The 23,515-nt window shown below is 38.8% G+C and overlaps 1 protein-coding gene across 7 annotated transcripts in view; it reads left to right on the top strand.

Moving 5' to 3' along the window:
• Nucleotides 1-513: 513 nt before the first annotated feature.
• The window catches only part of SETD5 (SET domain containing 5), a 74,350-nt gene continuing 51,348 nt past the window's right edge, over nt 514-23,515 (top strand). For 3 of the 7 annotated variants that reach the window (XM_044003795.1, XM_044003823.1, XM_044003770.1), the window contains exon 1: nt 515-849. The gene's annotated coding sequence lies outside the window, so the exon portion shown is untranslated. Of the gene's footprint in view, nt 850-23,515 lie in introns of all 7 variants that reach the window. The other 4 variants (XM_044003805.1, XM_044003815.1, XM_044003787.1 and 1 more) reach the window with 3 other exon arrangements.

Genomic DNA, 23,515 nt, shown 5'->3' with positions numbered 1-23,515 from the left:
TGCCCAATCAACGAGAAGGAGGCGGGCCAGAAGAGCTCCTCCCGCTGCGGGAGCCATGGCAGGGCTCTGGTCTTGCTTTAATCCGCTCCCTTCAGCTTCTCCCTCCCCCTCCAGCGCAGCAGACAGGCCCAGCCTTTCAGTTTCCGTTGAGCGAAACACTAAGATTTCCATCTCCTCCACCTCTAACAGCTTCATCCATCTCCCCCATCAACCGGCCAACCCCACACCCCCTGAAGAGTTCCGCTCCCCTACCTAGCAGCTGGCTCTCTGACGAGCCGGTGCCCCCGCGCACAGCCTCTTCTGCAGGCGACCCCAGCGGCTCCTTCTGATTGGCGGCCGCGTGACCAATGGGTGCGGAGCGCTGGGCGTGGAGGCCAATGGCGCGGCGGGAGGGGGCGTGTCCCGGGTGCCCCTGGCGCCAGTGCCGGGGATCCCCGTGCGGTCAGTGGCGTTTCCGCTCGGGCAGCGGGCTGAGTGAGCTGCTGCCGCTGCCGCCGCCGCTGCCGCCGCCGCCGCCGCCGCCGCCGCCGCCACTGGGGGAGGGGCGGCCGCCGCCCGCCAGCTTTCTCACAGACTCTCGCGCAGCAGCAACAGCAGCAGCAGCCGCCCCGCCAGTCCGCCCACATTCCCTCCCCTATTCCCCCCCCCCCTCCCCACCCGCGCGCCCGCCCTCGGTTCGCTCCGCCTTTCTGCCCCTACCCCCACCCCCACCTCACAGGCTCGGGCCATCCCCGGCCAGGAAACACCGCGGCGCCTCGCTGGGCCTAGCTCGAGTCCTGCTCTCCCCAGCAGTGCTGCACACCGCAGCCCGGGCCCGGGCCCGGGCCCCCGCGCCTGGGAGGGACACAGGTAAGGGGTCTGACGAAAAGAGGCCTGGCTCGCGTGGGGTCACCACCCCCTCCCCCATCCCCGGGCCTGCCCTCCTCCGAGCTCGGGGCCTGAGCCGCGCGTCGCAGGAAGCCTCGGAGGATGCTTCCCTCCCTCGCCGCCCGCCACCCCCGCACCCCTCCCCCCAGGAGCGCCCCCCGGCCCTAGGATGCCTCCTGGACCGGGTCGGGACCCTTCCCGCCCCTCCCCCCCAGCTCCCCCTCCCCCGCCCGGGGAGGGTCCCGGGGGTCCCCCGCCCCGGGTGCCCCCGAGCGTGCCCGGGCTGCGCTCCGTGCCGCCCGCTCCGCGGTCACCGGGCTATGCCCCCGGGGCCTGGCTCTGCCACCCTCTCCTCCTCCGTGTGTCGGCTCCCATCTCCGATGGCTGCTTCCTTTCCCACAGGGAAGCCGCGGCCTCCTCCGGGCCCTCTCGCCACCCCTCCCCCCGTGCACATTCCTGGACTTCCCGCGGCCTGCTCCTCGCATCTCCGAGGAGGGAGCCGAGGGCTTGGGTTTTGTAGGATTCCAGGCTGGAGCGCGGCCAGCTCGTGTCGTTTTTCCTGCCTTGGGCGTGGAGGGCCATCGTTTTAGGGACGTTTTCTCATTTCTTTCCTTCTCCCCCCCCCCTTTTTTTATGGCACAGTAACGTGTGATTTAGGCATTCTTTTTCCATGTGTTAGGAACGAGGTGAGGAGCGGGTGGCTCGAGGTGGGAGCAGAAATCGGGATTGGGAGGATCGTTGGATGAGAGGGAAAGTTGAACTGTGGGAAAACCCCCTTCTATGCTAATCTATTCCTCGGCTCCTTTGACGATCTCACTTCTCTCCAGGGGAGGGGAGGGGGCGTCTCTTTCCCCCGGTCCTGATGCTGCAGCCGGCCCTGCTGGTCTGGGGCGGGGGTGCGTGCTGGACCTGCATTTTCTGCTTTCTCATATCACTTGTGCAATGTGTTCGCTAATAACTCATTTCTCGCCTAGAGCTCCAGGCCCCATTTGAGGTTTGCCTATACTCTAGTCCGTCTCTTCCATTTTCACTTGCAGTGAATGTGTTCACAGGTCTGGGTGTCTCCCCAGCTACTCCCTCAATTTCCTTCAGCGCTTGACTGAAACAAGTTGTTTTTCATGACATACAATTGCGGGCAAGGTCATATTCACTCTGTGTCGCCAGATCCCCATCCTTGTTTGTTGGGTAAATGTTTCAGAAAATTTTTGTCAATTGATTGGGAACCCAGATGCCAAGTTAAGCGTCTTTGGTGAGAATTTTGATCCCATAAATGAATTTGTAATGATTAATGTTTGCGTGTCAGTAAAGGAAAAATGCTAAATGGTGATTTTTTTTTAATCGTGGGAAATTTGAGCTTTTAAGAATATACTATGTAGTAGTAGCTTCATAGTCTGGTGTTTGCAGTCCTTGGAGAATCAGAAATAATAATTTTTTAAAATAAGGCTGTTCCAATTTCATTTAGAAGATAGCTGCCTTTCAGGGTTCTGGTCAAGATTGGAGTGTTTAAGCTTGACTTAGGCTGTCAATGTGGGCAGAAGAATGAATTATGATATGATTTCCTTTTGTAGAACATGGCACAAGAGTCTGTAACTTGAGCAACAAACATACACTCAGGATTTTAACATGCTTGAAAAAAATGTTGCTCTGAAAGGCAGTTTTATTCCAACATTAATTTTGTTTAAAAATAATTTTTTAAATTGGGTTTACATAAATCTTGGTTTTCTAATAAAGATCTTCTAATAATAACTAAAAGATGGAACCTTGGGGTTTCTTTCTGGGAGTATCATTCCAGTCTGCTTGGCAAGGAGCACTGATGGGGAGGAAAGTGTGTAAGGAGTGGGGGTGGGGTGAAGAGAGAAGAGGGTTGTTCCTTTGGGTTGGATCTCAGGGGTGAGTATACAAGGCAGCAGCAGCTGCTGGCTCTGGAGCTCTGGTTGCTACGTGAGAAGCTTGAGTAGTGCTGGCTGCTGTCTCCAGGGAAGGACAGCAGTGCAGCGTCCATTAATGCTGTTGGCTGCAGGGAACTGCACTTAGGAGATGGCTGGTTCTACTGAGAAGGAACCCTGGTTTCTTGGGAGTTTTTACTGGTAATCTGGTTTGCTAAAAATTTTTGTATCCATACAGGGAGGAAAATTAACAATTCATAACCTTTCACTCATTTATATCAGTAGTTGGTAAAAAATGAATCTTACTGAGTTTTCTGGTATCCATAGAGAACTATTTTAGATTGTTACTGAAAAATCCCAGGTATTTCGTTTGTACTTTTTTTGAGCCCCTGAGAAACCAGAGTAGGGAGAATTGTTGTTGTTCCTTGGGGAGGAAGGGAAGGGGGGGGGAATGTAAAGGTAGCCCTTTTTCCTAACTACTCACGTTCTTTTTCTCCATTCCTTCCAGTTAATCATACAACCACGTGCTCTCCTTATGTTTTTCTTTCCATCCATTAACTAGGCCTTATTATCTTTATTGAATAAAATTTCTGCCCTGTAGAGTGAATACAAGTATCATACCATGCTATTCAGGGATTTTTCCATTTGCAGATTATAGAGTAACACGTTGTTAACCCAGACTTTGGAATCTTAAGAGGATAAACTAATAGAAATTACCTCTTTCCAAGTGGTGATTAATATACCAAATACCCTTTTTTACTTGAATTGTTTATACAGACTAACAAATGTAGATAAATATGTCTACTAGAGAATTTTGACTATAATTGTCTCATTGGGTATATTTAGTCTTCTGACATTACAAGGATACAGTCCTTGACCATGATACACCTGGACCCATCTAGGAAGAGATGGGACAGACCAGAAGGAATATGCAGGAAGTGTCTGTCTAGTACTGGACACCTGAGAAGACTGCATCAGAGCAACTTATGGTGCGGACCCCCCACCCCCCATCCCAGCTTCTCTTCACCAGAGCAGTCTGCTAAGTATGGTGGTACAATTGGATAAGAACCACTACTCAAATGAACTGCAACCTACTAAATATAATAATTAGCAGAGGCTAGTGGTGGCATGTTATTTTTAAAATTTGAGCTCACGTATTAAAATCAGTGATACTGTAATTTAAAAAATTTTTGTTTGAATTCATGTGAATGTATTTCAGTCCCACAAACAAATATTTATGATGTATAGTGGTGACTCCAATATTGGTGGCAGGGAACCAAGATGAATGAAAATGAGTTTTTGATGTTCACAAATGTGAATTATGTTTTCTGCCAGCCAGTGACCAAGCATCCAAGCAGACTAATGAGAGAACCTTTTAAAAGAATATTTTTAGATTCTTCTAGTACTTTGTACTGTAACTGGTTTTTTTTAAATACTTTGTAATGTAAAAGATGCCATATCAAATAAATGTGCTTTTTCACTTGTATTGGCCTGTTGTTTGAACCACACTGTAATCTAATAAAAGAATCTTAGAAACGTGCATAGGTAAAGGGTCTGTTATCTTCAAATATACATTATACACAGTTTTAAAGTTTTTTCAAACCTTAGAACCATATATATATATATATATGTATATGTATATATACACACCTTGCATCCACAGTTGGCAGTTAAGTATTACTTCCATGTTGCTGTAACCTACTTTTTTTAGAGAAATGAATAGCCATTTATTTTTTTTCTTGCCTTTGAGAAAAATACCAAAGCAATACTCAAGTAGAGAATGAACTTTCCACATTGTCATCCCATTTGCATTTGAAGTGATTTATGAAACATTAGTTCACAATTATAGACCATCAAAGGTCACTGAAAATATCTATGTAGAAAGATCATGAACAGGATACATTTGTCTCATAAATTAGGTTTCAAATTTGGTGGCTCTCAGCTTAATTTGAAGATGAAAGCCCTCCCTACTAGTTAATTTTTTAAAATAATAATTTATTTTCAGATGTTAGTAACTAAAACTTTTTTGATGGGCTTCATCCTTCTAGCAAGGCATTTTTTTAACAGCCATTAAGCAATAATTTTGACTGAAACTTGACCCAAAAGAAAGTAAACTTCATAGTAAAACTTGGTAATAATAAATAAAACTTGGAGTTTGATAGAAAATTAAACACTCCAGTTACATGAAGATGATTGCTTCTTGCAAATAAGTATAATTTTTTCGTTAGAAAGTTTAGATGGCCTTCTTCAGAGAAGTCCATATTATGAGGTAAAGTGACTATTAAAGTTTTTAGTATTGAATTCAGTCTCAATTTATTCTCTCTTCCCTTAAGGAGACTCACATGGTATAGAGAAGCTTATGTTGGAATAGTGGAAAGAGAGGTGTATATACTCTGGGTTCTACAGTATTGTCATATTACATCTGTTGTCCATGTACGATTTTTCCTATCATTTGGGTTCTTATAAAAATTATTCTTAGCACCTTTATTGAGATTTGATACTTAAGAGAATTTTGCTCTTCTGACAAGAGCTTTAAATTATTTTCAACAAACTCAGTTTTATATTTTCTCAGTGGATTTATAAGATATAATGATGTTAAACCTCAATCCATTTTACTACACGTCAGTTACTGACTAAAGAATATGTAATCTCAACTTGTCCACTCAGTTTTTCCATCATTTGTTTGGCTTTCAGAATACCTGATTGAGTCAATCCACTATCTTTGAAATGAAGACAAAAAGACTTTTCTTCTCATTGGAGAAATGTAGTGATGTTCTATCATTGTAAAATTCTTGGATTATTGGCCAGTTTCCTCGATACCTGAAACTGTAATCTTTTTGCCCAGTTTGCCCTCCCCAAACCACAGTCAAATTCAAAGAGAGAAGGAGCCTTGGGGAAGTAACTGAGGTAATGGAATCTGTTCCTTAGTCCTTTTCAACACACACACACACACACACACACACACACACACACACACACTATACCCTACCTGTTGTTTCCCATTTGCCTAAACTTGGAAGCACAAAATTATAAAAGATTTTGAGAGTTAAATAACTGAACTGGTTTATAGCTGAGAGTCAAGGCTTTGATCTCTTCTGCTAACTCCTACATTCCCACCCCCATACTATGGGTTGGTGGGTATATATCTAGCTCCTATCCTACTGTATTTGGAAACTGAGATAAAACAGGAAGAAGAGATTTGGACACCATGAGGGGAACCAAACACCACTATGGCAGGGTTTGCTGAAAGTGGGATAGGAAGATTTTTGTTTCAAACTGCCAGCTGCTGATGTCAGACTAGCTCCCTTATTATGCCTCCAGTAGGCCTGTCAATATGGCCAAACAGCTAGATAAGTGCAGGGCTGGACAAAGGGCTCTTTGCACAGCAGGGAGGCGATGCTGATGGGGGAGGGGCAGGAGGAGGAGGTTCTTTTCCCTGGGAGATTATTCAACTTGGCATACAATTAAAGAAATCATTTGCAGTTTCCTACTTGAGCACTGAATTTGTGCCAACTGTGTACTATTAACCCCAAAATTGTCTGGGAGCATGTGGTAGTATGATAAAATTTTCTGTCCAAGGAAAAAATAAAACTATAGTCCACTACAGATTGAGGTAAAACCAAATCCCCACCCTTCATTCCAACTAAATGTAACATCAGTACTAAACCGACTGCTCTCTGGCAATTCTCAGTTCAATTTTCATTAGGAAATGGAAAGGAATACTGTGTCCAAATGAAACTTACGGGAGATATAGAGACATACAATGTCATTAGTTGGGATTGGGACCAGAACATGTAGGCTAATTTGTTTCCCTTTGTGAAAAAGTTACATATTGTTAGGTTCCGGTTTTACTTTAAATCAATGAACTGAACATCTTCCAACATTTCAGTGTTGGATCACTGAGAGGAACAGTTATTGTTTCATTTTCATCACCCTTTCCTAGAGAAGATTACTCATCCATTTTATTTTTTTAGGTCAGGCCCAGCCTCTTTTGACTTGTTGCGTCTCAGCCCAAAATTGAAGGTAGTATATTTGTAGCCTACTTATCACAATACAAAGAATCATGGGGTTGGAAGAAATCTGGTCCATCACTGTGCCTTTAAGCAAAGGTATGCCTAAATCACCCCCAGCATTCCCAAGATTTGTGACCCATGTAGAGAAATCTGCTTTCATCTAAACCCTAACTGGTTTAGACTGCTGAACAGTATCTTCAGGGTTTGTTTGTTTAATGTGTGCGTTAGCTTTTTTTTTTTTTTTAGTGAGGCAATTGGGGTTAAGTGACTTGCCCAGGGTCACACAGCTAGTAAGTGTTAAGTGTCTGAGGCTGGATTTGAACTCAGATAGTCCTGAATCTAGGGCCGGTGCTCTATCCACTGCGCCACCTAGCTGCCCCGAGTGACAATTTTTGTTTTTTGTTTTTTGTTTTTTGTTTTTGGTGGGCAATGGGGGTTAAGTGACTTGTCCAGGGTCACACAGCTAGTAAGTGTCAAGTGTCTGAGGCTGGATTTGAACTCAGGTACTCCTGAATCCAGGACCAGTGCTTTATCCACTGCGCCACCTAGCTGCCCCGTGCTTTAGCTTTAAGAAAACCCAAAATACAAGAAATGCATACTTATAGATATTAGACTGTTGCTTACCTTTCTAAAATATTATTTTTTTGCAAAATTTATTTAAATGGAAAACTCCCCTTATACATTTTCCCCCCCAAAACCAAGCTCTTGGTAAATTGAGGCACACCTATATAAAAATTTATTTCATACCATTAAACTAGTTGTAAAATAAGTTATTCAGTCTTTCTACTTTCCAATAAACTTAATCAGAAGTTAAATGAATAAAATTATTATTAGCTATCTGCAAAATTGTGTTAAATAGAGATATTCTGGCGTAATTGACTAACCAGAAGATTGTCTGCCATTAATGTATGTTGTGTTAGTGAGTAAATTGCTTAGCTTTTGTGGCATTTTCCTCTCTGATATGAGTGTAGTGATGTTCACATTATATGTGCATACGTAGGGAAATTGGTAGAGTGCTATATTAGTGCCAAGCATCAAAATTGATTGCATTTATATTTTGACCTGAATGTGAGTACCTGAGGTTCTAATATTCCTGGATATTCCTGCTGTAAGTTAAGTAGCTTCTCCATTTTTTCCTTCATTAAAATGAAAATAGCATCTTTTTATATTACTAAGAATTTCAGTGTAGTTTCATAGTCCTTTCACATAGATGATAACTACAAATATTTGCAGGATTACCTTGGAAATCATGTACTCCATTCCCTACCATCTAAATAGGATCATCCTTAAATCATTCTGGGTACCAAAAAAATTAATATAGCATCAGACCTGGAGTCTGGAAAACTTTCCAGAGTTCAAGTCTGGCCTCAGACACCAGCCCTGTGACCATGGGCAAGTCACTTAACTCTGCTTGCCTCGGTTTCCTCATCTGTAAAATGAGTTGGAGAAGGAATTAGAAACCACTCCAGTATCTTTGTCAAGAAAACTCCAAAAGGGATCACAAAGAGACAGACACAACTGAAACCACTGAACAAAACCATTCTGGCTAGTCATCTCACCTGGCAGAAATCTACATCCCATATGGACAGGGGAGAACATCCTTCTCCATTGGAAATACTGGAACCCATTGTTGTCTAAACCTTGCCTAAAGCCTTGGAAAAGTTCTTGGCACAAACTGGAATTTGGGGATCATCACCTATGATGTCTTTAAGGGCTATAATAACTGGAAGGACTGAAATTTCCCTCCCAACCAAGTATTATTTTTTAACTTTCAAAGCTTCTACTGACTATAGGAGTTAATCAACAACCTTTGTTGTAGGAGCAGCAGTCTAAAATTAAGATGGATCAGTGAACCCCACCACCAATCTTTTCCTTTACAGTCCTACCTTCTTACTGCTACAAATAAAAAGAAATTGTAAACAAAAAAATGAGAGGACAGAAGAAAAGTAGAGTGGCTAGTAAACATGTTAATCATGGGTGTGGATGTGGGTGTGTGGGTTCATATGCATACTTATCTATAAAGGATTTGTTCTAAAGATTTCCTAGTATGAGAGATTTTACAACTTCATGTTCTCAATGAATCCCAGTGTCTTAACAGGGTTGGGGAAGGATTCTTATGCATTCAATTTTCATCACCTATTCACATATTCGTTATCAAGATTAGATGCCAAAATGAATATTATTGGTATTGTTATAGAAAAACTCCAATAGGCTATAGCTCATGCTTTAGATTTTTATGAGTATTTTTATTCACCCGCAGTATGATCAGTCCCGAAGTCTGTGGACCTGTATTAATTTTCATACCTCTTATACTCAGAAAAGCTTTTGTTATGCCTTTACCTATATTTCTGTATATTAATTGAGATGAGATTAGTGATTGGCCATTAGCCATCATTATTTATTTGAGGATAATTATTCTTAAGCCTTTTTTTCCCCTCAGGTTGTTCACAGTGTCATTTCCTTTGGCTATCCTCCCTTCTCTCAGATACCCCCTCTTTTTTTTTTTCTTTTTTTGGTCAATTTTATTGCTCTCCTTTTATCACTATTAATCCCCTCCAGTTCCTCATACTATTAGCCCAGGTTTGAATTGGAGGACTCATAATCGCTCTGCCAATTAAATTAATTTCTATGTGATCTTGGGTAAGTCGATTAACCTCCAGGAGACTCCATTCCCTAATCTAGAAAATGAGAGAATCAGATTAGATAACCTGGAAGCAGGGACACAGGAATTTCATCCAGCTCTAGCTCTATGCACCTGTGAAACCCAGTTGAAGACCTTGTCTTCATGGGGGTGTAGTACAAAGATTGTTATTTTTTAGTCATGTCAGACTCTTTGTGACCCCACTTGGGGTTTTTCTTTGCAAAGAAGCTGGAGTGGTTTGCCATTTCCTTCTCCGGCTCATTTTGCAGATGAAGAAAACTGAGGCAGGCAGGGTTAAGTGACTTGCCCAGGGTCACACAGCTAGAAGCATCTGAGGCCAGATTTAAACTCAGGAAGATGAATCTTCCTGTCTCTAGTAGAGCCTGGCACTTTATCTACCTACTGTGCCACCTAGCTGCCCAGTACAAAAATTACTTATTGGAAACTAATGCTCTAGTTAAGAAGCTAATCTCATTTCAGCATTTAAGTAATCATAATGACGTGTTCAGTTTGTAATTTATTATGTCCCACAGAACTGTTCTTTTGGACTTTCACCTCCCTAGATATTCTTTATCTTGTATTTGAATGGAATTGTGTTTTCTGAGTCCTATGTTGAAAAGTCTGCCTTTTCCCCTGCAGCACTGACTTGTGTTTTGAGATAGCTAATATATGATATATACATATGTGGTTAAATAATCAACTATTTAAACATTCTTAGGAACCTAGGAAGATTTTATTAAGAAAAAAACTGAGACAACCTATTAGTTAAAATGACTTTCTATGCCATCCTCTCTACTTTATAGCAACAATTAAGAATTGACTTTAGTTTTCTATAAGGAAACCCAACAGAGAATAGGAAATATGCAGTGTGGGTATGGTTATTTAAGTTTGTTCTCTAGTCTAATTGTGTCAGGGTAGAATCTGTCGTCAGTCAAATGGAATAAAGGAGTAGTCGTTTTAAGAAATATTTTTACACTGAATTGTTTTGTGGTCTCCTAAATGTTTATGATTTGTTCGATTCATACAATAGGAATCATAGGGCCTAAAGAACAAAGATTAACTGCTTTTAAAAAGAGAGAGCAAAACTTAAATGTAGAAGACCCTTGTCTGTTATTTATTCTGAACCTGGTAGGAATGTTTTATTTTTTTACACTTAGAGCCTTTTTCTCAAAGTTGTCAGTAAAGGAGATGTGGGCTGGGGCAAAAATCTAGAACCAGTGCTTATTATAGAGCTTCGTAGAAAATGTTGATGAGTCCAAATGTTTTTACTTCTATGTATAAATTTATATTCCTATTTTGTTCAGTTGATGGAAAGTTACTTACTAAATTAAAATAAATGTAATTATATTGAAATAGTTATAGAAACATTGAATAAATATTATTAATGGTTCACAAAGCTCCAAAGATGAAAACATTGTCAAGGTATCACAGATAGGATCTAAAGTTGGCTAATTTGCATAAGGCATGTCAGCCCAGGATGACCTGGCCCAAATACTTTCACCCCATCCTTTTCTAGTTAATTCCCAGCTACTAAGACTATAAATATTGCTAGCAGCAATGTTTAGAGGCCAACATATGTTAGTAATGCATTTGAGGGTCAGCTAAGAGAGAGGACTGGCTGTGCCAGCTTCAGACCCCATCATGGAGAGTCCATTATTCAGTTCATACTTTGAGGGAATCAGGATTGAAGTTAAGTACCTGATTTTATCTTTAAAAATTATTGTAGAAAAGTATGAAAATGCATGTAAAAGGGGTAGCTAGGTGGCACAATGGATAGAGCAGTGGCCCTGCATTCAGGAGGACCTGAGTTCAAATCCAGCCTCAAACACTTGACACTTACTAGCTGTGTGACCCTGGGCAAGTCACTTAACCCCAGTTGCCTCACCAAAAAAAAAACAACATGTAAAATCAAAGCTTGTCTTTCTAAAAAAAAGAAGTATTAATCACTTTATGAAATGGGTGTACATAACCTCAATCAAGTCATTTATCCTTTCTCCTTAGCAGTTTCTTCATCATTTTAAAAAGTAAGAATTGGTCCTTGTTAGGTCTCAAATTCTGTGGCTTTGTGAAGTTTTTTACACCTTTTTCCCTTTACTATGAACTAAAAACCCATTCCTATCAAAAGAAAATTTCTACCTAACTCTATTGAATACTTTCGGGGAGAAGGGGGAAAAGTAATTAAGGTAATCTCCATAGTAAATTGGGTATTTTTTTCAGAGTATTATTCTCCTTGACATTTTTTTTTCTCCTAGCAACTTACTTTTCATTTGTAAAATGTTCTTAAGTCCAGGATTATTCTGCTACTATGAAGTTAGTAAAGCTGTTTCTGGACCTGTAGGTTTTATTCCATGTCTTGGGATACCAACATATTTATGTAACAGTTAAGATTTACCAAGTGCTTCTCCTGACAGTCCCATAAAGTAGTGAAAGTATTACTATCTCCATTTTGTAAATGAAGGATTGATTCTTAGAGGTTGTGCTTTACATGATCACACAGGTAGGAATTGTTTCAAGCAGGATTAAATTCATGTCTTCTGACTCAAGTCAAGTACTTTCTCCATTATACCTTTCTATTGGTAGCTCCAAAAACTTGTCAGTCAGTGTAGATTTGATGTAAATCACTATTCCAAAAAGTTTGATTTATTCACCATTTCCTATACCAAATATGTACTTACTTGTTCATATGTATGTTCATAGACTAATAATATAGCTTTCATTTGTAAACTGAATGAATTCTAATCTACCATGAAGTTATTAATTTCAAGACCATTTCTCTACCTCCAAAAGAAAAAGATTTTACTGTTGAGTCTAGGTCCTTAAATCAACTAAGCAGTTTACTGGAGTGACTTTGTTTTTAAGAATTCCACAATAAAATTATTTCTTGAGTGGTTCACTGCAATGCTGAAACTTTATCATTGATTCCATGGAAGAATGATAATATGTTTTCTTTCAACTGTTAATTTTTCTTTAAAAATTTAAATTTTTAAAATTCTTTTTAAATTTCTCTTTAGTTATTATAAATGCTGACAAAATGAGTTATGGGAAAGAAGATTGAATTTTTAGTCTTCAGTAAAAATCAGGGTTCCAAAATGCCTGTGAAATTTTAATATCTTAAAAATTGCTAAATTCTAAGCAGTAAATTATATAAAATGAACAAGTTCTCCCATTATCATTTCTATAAGTTTAAATTCTAGACACTCATTCTAGTTTGTGTTTTGGTCCAAATGTAGACATCACTCCTAAAATGAAAAAGGAAATAATATTCAGTTATGCACTGAAAAATAGCACTGCTTATAGACTGAATACACATTTTAATCAGGTCAGGTTGGAGGAAAAGAGTTGTAACCTATTTGAAGTGGTATGGCAAGTTGGGCAGCTGGGTAGAATAGTAGAGTAATTGCATCTATCTTCCAAGGTTGTTGTGAGGATCAAATGTGGTAGACAGCCTTCCAAACTTTAAAGTGCTGTATGGGCATAAATTCTTCTCCCAAAGTTTCTGCATTCCAGGAGTATCCACAGGAGCTTGAAGTTAGCAAACTAAAGAGCCCGTAACATTTTTTATGAGTTCGAAGTTTAATCTTATATTAGTTTGAATTCTGTTCATTTAAGGAAATGATTATTGGAATTATGTCAAGAAAAGAGAAAGATGAACAAGATGGAGATGCCTCGATAAAACAAATGTCCTTTTTATCAAGCAAAATTATGTGTGTGTGTGTGTGTGAGTGAGCTTTGGGTTTTCAAGATCCATCTACCTTTGTGTTCCAGAAAAACTACAGTAATAAATTTCTCATTCTCATTCTTCGAGTCCTAGCCTCAACACTTGATATTTATCTTTGGGCAGATCATGACCTCTCTGAGCCACAGTTCTCATCTATAAAATGAGGTGGTTAGACTAGATCAAATTCTCAGAATCATGGAGTTCCAAGAAGGAAAAAGTTATAATGGCAGACAATCATATCTAGTAAACCCATTTGCTTTGCTGTCTAAAAATTGGTTGCTTACATAGAGTGTATTCACCTTTGTGAAACAACAAACATCGAAGATTAGACATGCTCAATCATGTGTCCAAAAATTGACTTCTTTTCTATTATTATTCATTGAATATACCCAATGATGTTTGATGCACAGTGGGCTTTCTCAGGATGGGGTATTTAAAAGATCATGCATTTAGAGTTTTAGAGTCAGTATTTTTGTACCCTTGTCCATGGGGATAGAGTGGTGTCAGAAAGTCTAAAGAGACAAGGAAGCAAATGTGTTAACCAGGATTCTGGCAATGAAATATGGCCTCAAACCTAGTTTTGAGTATGAGAGACAAAAAATACAAATATTATATTAATGAAACATTGAATACCTATTGCATACTAGGCTTTAGAAGTAAAATAATGCAAATCAAGTCCGAACCTGCTAAAAAGAATGATCGTATAATCTCCAGGGTGAGATTGTCCAGTAGGAAATCGCTGACCTGGGGCCTTTGAGGGAAGGGGAAAATATTGCTACAGATGGAGACATGGGAGGACACCATTCTAGGCATTGAAGAAAGCTTTCAGAAAGACAAAGGAGGGAGGAAAGGGCAGAATTCAGTCTGAGAGTGAATAGTCTGATGTAGCTAGAACAAGAAATTAAAGGAAAAAAGGTTTTGACAGTACTAGAAAGGTATTCCACAGCCAGACTGCAGAGCATTTTAAATGCCAGGATTAGTTTTTATTTTATTTTATTTTATTTTGAGCCAGGATCTTCTTTTTTGGTGGGGCAATAAGGGTTAAGTGACTTGCTCAGGGTCACACAGCTAGTAAGTCAAGTGTCTGGGGTCAAATTTGAACTCAGGTCCTCCTGAATCCAGGGCTGGTGCTTTAACCACCCCACCACCTAGCTGCCCCCAGGATATTCTTTCAACCCTAGACTTGAAGCTTGGAAGAGCAGTAGAAAGAAATGAGTGTTTCATGAAAGGGCAGATTTGGAGGTAAGATTATGAGTTCAGTGATCTTAATTTAAACCATGGAAGAGAAATGAGAAGACTGAAGACAACCTTGTGTGATCTGAAACTATCTCAAGAAAATACTGGTTTACATAAATGGAGAATGAAAATTGTGGCAAAACGTCTTACAAAGTGAGATTTGGTATTCAGTGTTGCTTGTAAAATTGAAAGTTTAAGACTATTTTTAAGAACAAATAAACTTGATTCTTAAGGTCCCTTGAAACTGAAATTTTATTCTAATTGCTTGTAAGTGTACCTCTATATATTGATTCTTCCCTCTCTATTTAATGATGTAATCTTTGTATTCCAGACTGACTTTGTAAAATCAGAGTCTGAGATACCCTTATCAAGGTATTGGGAAATTATACTATTTAGGACTACCTGAACACTCCAACCCAAGACATATTCAACCTCCTCTTTCATTGAGCTTTATGGAAATAACAAGAAAATTGGTCTCTCTTTTGTCCCTACAACCAGAGTATTTAGAGATTTACCTCTTCAGCCCCACTCTGTATGTCTTCCGCTCATAGATTACCAATATCTGTAATTAGATTCCCTTTGTACTTTTCCTTTGCCATTTCAAAGACTGATATGAATTGAGAATCATAAAGGACTTTATTTGTGAAAGGAAGCAAAAAGTAACCAAGTCCTTATCTGTCTCTAGATAAGAGTTGTAAAGATAGGCTGCTTGGGTAGAAAGGGGAATTACAAACCCACCCCCACCTAACTCTTCAGCAATTCGTCCACTCTTAAAAGACCCCCACAGATGATGAGTCACAAATATTTCCTTCCACCTTTCCCAAACAATTAATTGAGCCCAGAAAAATTAGTATATAGTGACTAACTACTCTATTAAACTACCCAACAGGAAGAATTTGCTGGAATTACTTGATCAAAGCCCTTTTTTTCCTCAATGAATGAAACATGGTCTGGGAATTAAGTTTTAGGTATGGGAATTTAAGTATTTTTTCTTGTTTAGGGAAAAATAGAAAGAACACATAAGTAGCAAAACTAAGCTCCTGAAAATTAGTGCCTGGGATACTTCTGGTAATCACTTAATACACTTACAAATGTTTAAGACTACTTGCTGAGTTAGAGAGTTGGGGTCCCCCCCCCAAAAAAAAAGAAAACTTAAGAAAATTAATAAAGTTAATAATGGGATATCTCAAAGTTGCCAGATGGCCTAAAGTAATTCTCATTTTTTACAAAAATAGTAGAAAGAACAGTAACTCCTACAATTAAATATTGGTTCCTGCCATTATTATGTAATGTTTCTAACTTTCTGTGTGCAAAAGTTTTTAACATATACTGGACTGATGGCACAAGAAGCAAAAATAATTTATAAACCTTCACATAAGATAGTTAGATGAAACATTGCTTCTTTGAGCAGCCTACTAAAGCCTTCCAAACAGAGTTAATGATGATGGATTCTTTAATGATTGTTTCAGCTTGGAAGGGGAACTCTAGTGTAATCTATATGGCTCATGTCATTTAACACTGTTATCTGTCATTTGGATAAAGATATAAATAGAATTCTTAGCAAAGTTAAAGATGTTACAGAGGGGCAGCTAGGTGGCACAGTGCCAAGAGCACTGGCCTTGGATTCAGGAGTACCCGAGTTCAAATCTGGCCTCAGACCCTTGACACTTACTGGCTGTGTGACCCTGGGCAAGTCACTTAACCCCCAACTGCCTCACAAAAACAAACAAACAAAAAAGATGTCACAGAGCTGTGATGAAAGTCTCCACTGGCTACAATATTGGGCCTAATCAAATAAGATGAAATTTATGAGAAAGCAATGTATAGTCTTACCCTTAGGTTCCAGAAACCAACTTTGCCAGTTTCAAGACAATTAGAAAGGGAGGTTAGCAACAGATTATGCAGGGCCTTAAGTGCCAGAGGAATTTGAACTTTACTTAGGGTACAATAATGAGCCACTGGAGATTTTTAAAAACAGGTTTCACCTGACCAGATCCATGTGTAAGAAAAATTATTCTGGAAGCAGTAGAAGCAAACATTGAAAAAGTAGGTTCAAAAAAAATTTTTTTTTAAGAAAAAGAAAGAGTAGGTTCAGCATCCAGTCTGGAAGAATTGATTGCAGTTCTTGATTTGGTACAGTCAGGAAAAATAACACTTCATCTTAGACTGTTTAAGGAGCCAAAATTAATAGTATCACTCTGCTTTTTTTCCTCTCCCAGTACGACCATTGAAAGTATAGAAAGTGGCTATTTAACTCATATTCCCCCCCGCCCCCAGGTTCTTTTCTTTCATTCCTAGATTTAGAGGTTCCATTTTTGACACCTCTACTAAGTTGTTACCCAGTTTAGTCACAGTTTGCACAAATCTTAACACTGCCCAGACTGAACTGATGGATGTACAATAGCTTCTTATTGGAGGATCTTACTTAGGTATTTAAGTGATTAATGGTCATTCCTTTTGGCGTTTTGCAAAGGTGTTCACTCCTGGACCTGGGTGTTGTTAATGATATAGTAGACCAAAAGAAATCTATGAATTCATCAGTTATATCTGAGAGATAATTTAGTTAAAAAATTTATTTAGTGCCCACTATGGGCCACCCACTTTTCTAAGCACAGGACTCAGCAAGCCATGGTCTAGGAGCCACCACCTGTTTTTGTATAGCCTCTGAGCTAAGATTTTTTTTGTTTGTTTTAAAATGCAGTTTAACAGTGTCAAAACCATTCTTAGCTTGTGGGCTGTACAAAAACAGGCAGCTGCCGGATTTGGTCCACAGGCAGTAGTTTGCCAACCCAGCTTATACAAAGAACAGTTACTGCCATCAAGGAGCATATATTCTATTGAGAGCAAACAATATGACCACATATATACAAAGCAATTGCAAGGGTTGGGAGGCTAATTTAAAGAACAGTTTGTTAACAATAAAAGTCTTTCCAGACAAAACAGTGAAAGAGAAAGTAATATCAAATGGAACTCCCCTAGATAGAAGTTAAGAAGGTAGATAGTGAATGGGTTAGTATAGAGGTACTTGAAGCAAAGAAAAGGGGATCAAAATTCAGAATGTCCTGGATAAATAGGAATATTCAGATACAGCAAAATTCCACAGAAATAATGTATTCTCTGGACAGAAAGACCCAATTACAAGATGAGCTACAATCCAGAGATCAAAGGACACAGCTGTTTCTAATATCTTTTTAAAAATATCTTCATTTCCAAATATATCCTTTTCCCATACACCCAGAGAGCTATCCCCTATAATTGGGGGGGGTGATTTAGCAAAATTAATAAACACAGTAACTGTGTCTAACAATTCATGCCATGCTGATCCATAACCATAGTCCCTCACCTCTGCATAGAAGAGAAAAAAATGTTTTCTTATCTCTTCAGGGCCACATTTGGTTATAATTACACAGAGTTAAGAATGGGGTTAGATTTTACTTTGTTTTAGTCATTGTAATATACAGGGGTATTTTGGTTCTGCTTCACTTTATATAAGTTCATAAAGGTTCCCATATTGGGGCTGCTAGGTGTCGCAGTGGATAAAGCACTGGCCCTGGATTCAGGAGGACCGGAGTTCAAATCAAATCTGGCCCCAGACACTTGACACTTATTAGCTGTGTGACCCTGGGCAAGTCACTTAACCCCCATAGCCCTGGCAAAAAAAAAAAAAGTTCCCATATTTCTCTGAATTCGTTTTTATCTTTTTTTTAAAAAACTTAGTAATAATCTGTTGTATTTATTTCTAACCACAGTTTATTTAGCTATTCCCCAGTTAATGGGTACCTACTTTGCTTCAGTTACTTTAACACCAGAAGGACTAAATCCATTAATTGACTCACAATTTTAAAAAATTTTACTATTAATTCACTATCCTTTCTCCTATGTGTGTAAACACAGTTTACATACAAATAATTACAAGTAGATATTGTACTTTTTACTTTGAAATAAAAATGTTTACCCTATCTTTATTTTCTTTGTATTATGAAATTTTTTAAATGCCCTCTCAGTTCACCCAAATTGGCCCTTCAGGGTATTTTACATTCTAGTCCTTCAAGTATAAAATGTTGGCTTCCATACTTTGATCATTTTCATTCTTTAAATTTCAGAGTTGGTTATAACATTCAAAATACGGATCTCAAATTACAGTGTGCTAGAGCTGACCAATAAAAAATAAAATGGGAGTACCACCTTAATTTTTGTCCTATGTTATTCATTCAAAATGACAGTAAGGGGCAGCTAGGTGGTGCAGTGGATAGAGCACTGGCCCTGGAGTCAGGAGTACCTGAGTTCAAATCCAGCCTCAGACACTTAACACTTACTAGCTGTGTGACCCTGAGCAAGTCACTTAACCCCAATTGCCTCACTTAAAAAAAAATGACAGTAAGCTTATTTTGTTAACAATAAGACTGGGATTTAAGAATACCTCAAAGGAACAATCTGCTACACTACATTTTTTCTTCATTCATAAGGCAAAGAAAATAGGATGAAAATTTTTATTTCAGAGTAAAACTACAATATGTTTGTAATTATTTGTATTTCAAGTACTTAAAGGAGAGAGTATAATACAATTGTTTTTTAAGTTGCATGAGTTGGTGCAGCTAGGTGTTGAAGTGCATTTGTCCCTGGAGTCAAGAGGACCTGAGTTCAAATGTGATCTCAAACATTTAGTAACTGTGTGTGACCCTGGGCAAACCACTTAAGATCAATTCTCTCCCTCCACCCCCAAATTACATTAGTTGATGGCCTGGTCCTTCTAGTGTTAAAAGGAATTATGTAGTAGAAGTGATCACTTTCCTCCTAGTGTTGGATATTGGACTATGGGTGATCTTTAAGAATGAAAGATGCAGAAAGCTTGCCCAGGCTCAAACTTTCATTATATCTGACCTGGCTGGTATTTAAGCATCTATGTTAAGGCACAGTATGAAGCGATTTTCCCCAGCAATTTTGTTGACGGTTTACATGTTCGAATACTTAATTATAGCACTAGGAAGGATTGGCTTAATTAGTGCAAATCCCTGTATTTTGGAGAATAGATAAGATTACTTGGCAAATTAGTGTCTACTTCGTTTTTAAAACTCTGCAGAGGGGCAGCTAGGTGTCGCAGTGGATAGAGCACCGGCCCTGGAGTCAGGAGTACCTGAGTTCAAATCCAGCCTCAGACACTTAACACTTACTAGCTGTGTGACCCTGGGCAAGTCACTTAACCCCAATTGCCTCACTAAAAAATTAAAAAAAAAAAACTCTGCAGAGAAGATTTTCTATATTTAACAGCACCTATTCCCCCCTTAGCTTCTGGACATTTTCCTTTCTTGCTGAGTTCCTGTGCTCCCATCAAAGCTTGTTCTTCTGAGATTTCACCAGACAGGAAAGCAGATGATCACTTTGTATGGAGGAATTAGTTAAGGTTATAAATTAACCTTATAGTTGTCAAGTTTTTGGTATTTATATTCAGAATAAAGGAAGAAAAATTATGAGTTAGATTCATCTGAAAAAGGTTTTGTGGAGAAAGTAAGTCTTGACCTAGCCTGGAAGAAAATAGGATTGGGATTAGTCCTATAAGGATAGGAGGAACAAAGACCAGGAGGAGAGACATACAGTGTAAGATAAGCTACACTAGTTAATAAGAGAACTGTGATATCTTGGAGAAGTTTGGGTTTATGTGGTAGTCTTTTAGAGCCGTTGGATGGCTTATAAAGTCTCCCAGAGTCTGGAAGACTTCCTGAGTTCAAATTTGGCCTTAGACACTTATTATTTGTGTGACCCTGGGCAAGTCACTTAATTTCTGCCTGCCTCAGCTTCCTCATCTGTAAAATGAGCCGGAGAAGGAAATGGCAAACTACTTGACTGTCTTCGCCGAGAAAACCCAAAAGGGGTCACAAAGAGTGAGGCACAACTCCAACAAAGTAGTCTGTAGGGCTAAGTAGGCTTCTAGCTGGAAGCAGAATACAAAATGGATTGAAGAGTCCAAAAACAAAAAGCCAAGAGTTAGGAACTTGGAACAGTCATTGAAGGTCATAAATTTAGAATGGGAAAGGGCCTGCCCATGTTGGTAGAAAGAATGGAGGGGGAAATAATCCAGGAAAAAGATCAAAAGAAGAATTGACAGGAATTGTCTTTGATTCTAGATATCTGTGCTTAAGCTGTTGATTTACTAGGTGCTTCTTCAGGGTCCACAAAGTGTGCAAGTTTGAGCAGTAAGTGAGTATGGCATAGATTAACTCAACATTCCATCCTTATCCCTCAGTAGACAACACCTTGTACATAATAGGGGAGAGAGAGAGTGTGTGTGTGTCTGTCTGTCTGTCTGTCTGTCTGTGTAAAGTTGAATTGAAAAATTGAACTGGGAAATAGTATAGATAAGCCTTTTATGGATTTTGGTTTAATGCAGTTTCTTTGTCCTCAAGTAACTGACGGTGAGACATAATATTAGATTCTTTTAAGGCAGAGCTGCTAGGACCGTGCTTACAGAACCTCTTTGGAATTGAAATTCAAAGTTTTTCCAGATAATTTACCTAGTTTTCATCTAGAATCTTTCAGCAGCCAACTAGATTATAGGTGAATAAATTTGTTTTGTGGTGTGTTTTTCTCCCATTTCAGAAAGAGAAAATGTAGGATTTGGTGCAAACTAGTTTTCATTAAAGGAATGTATTAAAAGAAAAACAATTCTCCTGGGACAGCTGGGGGAAAGGCTTTGGTTCTAGAATGTTGTTTTTGTCTGCTTTATTTTGCAGGCTTCAGCCTGCAGAAATTTAAAATTTAAAAAGCTGTTGTATCTAGCTAGCCTGTAATATTTTTTCCCCAATACAAGTGATCTTGAAAGGATTATACAGACATCATTAGAAATTATAAAGTGGAGATTATTATAGAATTATTTTGAAGTTGACTATTGGAAGAGTCTTCATAAGCATTGAGGTGCAGTGCCTGACAGATGGTAGAAATAGAAGACAGTGTAAACTCACTTGTCATTCTAAAGACTTAGAGGGAAAGTTAGCTTTCTTTCTCTCAAAAGTCTTATAGCATACATTGTTCAGTATCACTTTGGTAAATTTTGAATTCTTTTTCTGCTGAGTGAAATTCTTAGTCTGCCAGGTGAGGAGAAACCTCTATAATCAAGTTATTGATTTATGTGTTCTTAGTATTGTCTATATTATCAGTTGTCTCTTGACATTACAAAATTCCTAGTAAAATCTTTTCAGGAATTTAAGAAAGGAGTCTTTGCTGCATTATTGGTAATGTATGTTTCCTCAGAATTAACTGCAGAATATTAAAAGTCTGCTTTTATCTTTGTTGTTGAAAAAAAGAAAAAGGACAAAAAACCCAAATGCACCAGTTTTGCACTGTTTTCATATGAATTTACTTTTATATGTATTTATATACACATATTTTGTCATATACAAACCCCTTATATAAACTACATAAGTAGGAGGGGAAATTCCCTTTAATATGGCAAGAATTAATCTTTCCTGGGGCAACTAGGTGGCTCAGTGGATAAAACACCAGCCCTGGATTCAGGAGGACCTGAGTTCAATCTGGCCTCAGACACTTGACACTTACTAGCTGTGTGACCCTGGGCAAGTCACTTAACCCTCATTGCCCTGCATACCCACCCCCACCCTCCAAAAAAAGAATTAATCTTTTCTGCCTTCTTATTCCTTAACACATAGCACTGTAATTGTTGACGGTATTGATCAATAAAAATATTTGTTGACTAAATGAAGCAAAAAATCAAGAAAGATATTTGCTCATGAAATAGTATAGTAACTTTAGCAAATTTTTAAATTTTATTTTGGCCTGACAATGAAGTTTGACTTGGAGCTGTAGCTGTTAAAAAAATAAATAAAGGAATTAGTGCTTTCTTGTCAGATTTAACGTAGTGCTCAACAAGTGTTCAGCTGTTAAATCCCTCAGAATACACTTCTGTGGGACAAAGTGACTGAAAGAAAATGAGCTTGTAGGCAACTAAAAGTCGGAAGGCACTTGGGGTTTTGTTGTTACCTGTGCAGTTTTTTAGGATGATCAGTAGAAAGTTACCTCATATACTAGGCCTTATTTGAGTTGGAAGGTCAGAAGCTGAGGTAGAATGATTATCTTGGTGTAGGGTTAATGTAGTTTTGTTAGATAAATGATAATATAAATCGTTAAAAGGTTGTCACCTAAATGTAATATTAACCAAAATTACTTATTTCCAAAAATTTAGGCTTCAGGGATAGTGAATGGTTTGTCTTATGGGTTAGTAGCCAATATACTTATTTTTTCAAAGAATTTTAAATGTTTTTCCCCCTTCCTGTCAACATTATTTAAGGATTTTTCTAATCCACCTTATAAATTTTTATCTACAACTTTGTTTTTCTTATTTATTACCTGTGTTTTTGACATTTAGGTTTGCTTTTGATAAAAAACATTTCTTAGGAAAGGTGATAACTATCAGCTAAAATTAGACTTTTTTAAAGCTGAAATTATTCCAACTATTCCTAGACAGTTTAGAAGCTTTTTTTTTAAACTTTGTTTTACTAAGCTTATTGTGCCAAATTTGGGTAGCAACTGGAGAGAAAGTGAGATGCAGACAAGGGAGTAGTAAGTTAATGGAGACAGAGAAATGAGGTAGGGAGTGGGGGAAAGGGATGTGAACAAAGCTGGACTGTGGCTTAAATTTACTCTGTTCTTTCCACCCAGCCCATTTTAACACTAGAAAGACCAGGCACATAAATTGACACAAAAAATTTATTATGATTTTACTTAGAAATAAATTTTTCATTCTATTTCTTTCTTTGCTTTATGAATTAAAAAATAAATAAAAGCTCCTCGTGTCACAGCTTAGTGCTTCCAGATACAGTATTCTGGTCCTTTTAGTATTTAATCTTCCTTTTCCCTACCCCTGAGAACTGGGCTCTGATTAGTGAGCTTTCATATTCTGCCATAGTTCAGGGTGCGCACATGCCAGCAGGGATGGGAGAGTGGGGTGCCATATGCAATTTCCTAGGCATTGCCAAACCACACCACTTTGAGGGGACCTTCTACTTTGCACAACACCTTCTAGCCCCTTCTAATTATTGCTTTTGTATATGTGTTTTCTTTCCCTGTTAGAATGTCAGCTTCTTGAGGTCCGTTTTGTTTGTATTTGTGTCTCTGGTTCTTAGCACAATACCTAACACATTTC

Source organism: Dromiciops gliroides, chromosome 1 (genome assembly GCF_019393635.1).
Source record: "Dromiciops gliroides isolate mDroGli1 chromosome 1, mDroGli1.pri, whole genome shotgun sequence".
Taxonomy (NCBI): domain Eukaryota; kingdom Metazoa; phylum Chordata; class Mammalia; order Microbiotheria; family Microbiotheriidae; genus Dromiciops; species Dromiciops gliroides.
This window is presented reverse-complemented; position numbering and strand designations above follow the sequence as displayed.